The sequence below is a fragment of the Macadamia integrifolia genome, chromosome 11, assembly GCF_013358625.1.
Source record: "Macadamia integrifolia cultivar HAES 741 chromosome 11, SCU_Mint_v3, whole genome shotgun sequence".
Classification (NCBI taxonomy): domain Eukaryota; kingdom Viridiplantae; phylum Streptophyta; class Magnoliopsida; order Proteales; family Proteaceae; genus Macadamia; species Macadamia integrifolia.
In genome coordinates, this window is record NC_056567.1 from 6,732,984 (window position 1) to 6,736,205 (window position 3,222).

Sequence of the window (3,222 nt, forward strand, 5' to 3'; positions counted from 1 at the left end):
TTTATTAAACCTTAGATTTATCATCTCAAGTGGGATTAACAAGATCTAAAAGATTCCTACCCAAATCGAAGGGTTTCACTTGGGGTTTAAGAAATATATACTTTACTCACCCCAAATCATAGATCTTGAGATGAGGATCACTAATCCGGTGTTGAAATCAAAAGATTTAACCTCGACGTCACACAACGAGCATCTACTTCCCTTTTCTTCCTCCTTCTTCCCTTCTCTTTCTTTCTTTTCTCTCTCTTCTTTACTTCTCTCACCCACTGTGTAAAACAATAAATGAGGGAAAGAAAAATAATAAATTCTATTTATTCTTGGGTCAAAATATCTAATGACCAGACTGCTAGGTCACATAGGTGGGTTCGACTCACCTATGACCACCCACCAGTCAACCAAAACTTAGCCGATTAATTTGGGATTTTGACGGGGCTTGGCCCTGATATGTATTTCGCTCTTGATAACTGACCCAAATGCGTACTCGACACAAAATATGGCTACGTACCTTTATTATGCATGTATGGCCTTGTGATACGTGCAAGTGCATGGCTTAGGCACACGGACTTCACTAGGCACCGACTTTGACTCGTCTGGCCAACCCAAGTTTAGAGTCACCCTTGCCATCATGTTCCATAGGGTACCCAACTCAGCTCGCTCAGGTTCAGGTCCTGCAAGACCAAACCGAACCAACTGGGTAATTAGATCGGGTTTAGAAAGTTGGGTATCACATAAGTCCTCTATTATTTTTGGGGGCCTTACTCAAACTAGTAGTATGCAACTTTTGGAATTAATGAGCTTTATGGAAACCAAGTTACCAATCAGGTACCTTAGGGCTCCTCTTGTTGAAGGGCAACTTACCATTGGAGACTGCAACCATATACTGGATCTGATCAAGAAGAAGCTTGAAGGTTGGAAGGCAAGGTTTCTCTCATATGCTAGAAGGCTGCAGTTGATCTCCTCAGTTTGCCATGTAATTTTATAGCAAAGGTGGAGTCTATGTTTTCAAAATTTTTATGGTCTGATCCCTCTTTGGAAAGGAAGACACTTTATTCTTGGGATGCTGTATGTAAGCCTAAGGAGGAGGGGGGGGGGTTTAGGGATGAAAAGAGTGAAAGACATGAATGTTGCTGTTATTATGAAGCAAATATGGTGGATTTCTTCTCATAGGAAGAGAATATGGGTGGGATCTAAAGAGGTATGCATCTGAAGAAGGAGACCATTTGGATTGTGAAGGCTAAAAGTGAAGCTTCTTGGGTGTGGAGGAAGATTCTGAAATATAGGGACAAAGTGGAAAATGTCATCATGCATATTATACGCATCCAAAGGGTATTCTTATAAGAGGTTTGGTGAAAGAATAAGATATGATTCTGGTTTATCTCATCTTGCTACAATTGAAGAAATCATAAGGAATGGTGAATGGCAGCCCACTCTTGCTACTACTCTTGATCTTATAGAAGCTTGGTGAAGTCTTCAAACTATTCCTAAAATTCACTATGATGAAGAGGATTTGGTGGTATGAAAAGGAGATCCTATAGGTGTGTTTACTACTAAATCAGCATGGGAGATAGTGTGGAGGAAAGAGAGAAAGGTTAGCTGGAAGAAATTTGTTTGTTTTGAAGGCAACATACCTCTTCATTCATTCACAACTTGGAGATGCTCAGTTGATACTCTACCAACAAAAGACCAGCTCATCAAAAAGAGGATGAACATTAATCCTCAATGCATTTTTTGTTGGATAGGTATGGAAAGTAGAAATCACCTATTCTTTGAATGTCAGTTTACATATGCTATATGGTGAAGGTTGCTCTATTATATAGTCAAAATGGGAAGAAATCTGATAGTGTCATGGAAATTGCATTGTGGGTAAAAAATGAATTTCATGATAATGATCCTCTCAGAGTAGTTGGAAAGTTAGCTTTTGGGGCCACAATCAACACATATGGCAGGAAAGAAACTTTAGGATGTTCAAATAAAAAATCTGAACTACTCTACAAATTATGGAAGCCATAATTATAGAAGTAAAGTTGAAATGCTTTACTATGAACTTTATGGCTGAATGCAACCCTTGAAATTAGTTTTTAGTAACAAGTTCGGGAATCAAAGTTACTTGGAAAACAGTGATTCCTAGAGCTTGTTGCTGGTTCCAGCCACTTGAGAGCATGGTAGCATTGCATTGTGATGGGCCCTTACACATGGTAGAGCATCCTATGGAGGGCTGATCAGAGATAGAATGGGGAAGCCCATTGTAGCTTATGTGCGAATGGGAGATGTTACAAGTATATTGTCGTTGGAATTACAGGCTATCCTCAGAGGAATAAACATTTGTGTGGGAAGGAATATCATGGAGGTATCAATTAGATCAGATTCGAAATTGTCCATTGATACATTAAATGGTGTGATAGAAGGGCCTTCGCAAACCAGAGTCATTAAAAGTAAAATCCTAATATCTCAAAATCTTTGGAAAGGAAGGAATTCAAGCATGTTTGGAGGGAGATAAATAAATCAGCTGATTTTTTGGCCTCTTATGCAATTGGTCAGGGAGAGACTATTATCCAGGCTCAAGATTTTCCAGATGAAATGAATAGTTTAGTAAGAGATAATTCTGAATTTAAGATCTACTATTACAGATTGTAATTTTCTTTTTGATTTTCATTTGTTCGGGCCTGTCCTGCTTGGTATCAAGGAGTCTTTTTTCCTTTCTTTTGGTCTGTCCATAGGAGGAGAATAAGGATGCCTTACTTTGTATATTCTTTCTTTACTTAATACATTCACATCACTTAACAAAAAAATAAAAAAATGTATCTGGCCCAAAAAGAAAAGTTGTGAAGGAATGGCCTCGAGCAAACACTGTCTCCTTGCAGCCAACATATTGTGGTGAATAGGAATTTGCATACTATAGGACATGGAGTTGATGAAAGGTGGGGGGACCAAGAAGGTTACTGGGAGTGGTCATGGGTTACCTTTGTTATGAATACTCTCTGCTGGAATGTGAGGGCCCTTAATGCCCCTAAAAAACAAAGAGTGAAAAATATGCTTGCTGAAACTAAGGTTAAGATGGGAATCTTGGTAGAGACTAAGGTCAGATAATAGAATATATTGTCCATTTTTTCAGGCTTGAAGCAGGGATGGAATTTTGTGCACAATGGATCTAGGGATTCTACCACTCAAATTTGGGTAAGGTGGGAATCCAACCTTCTTAACATGGAGGAGGTGTTGAAGAGC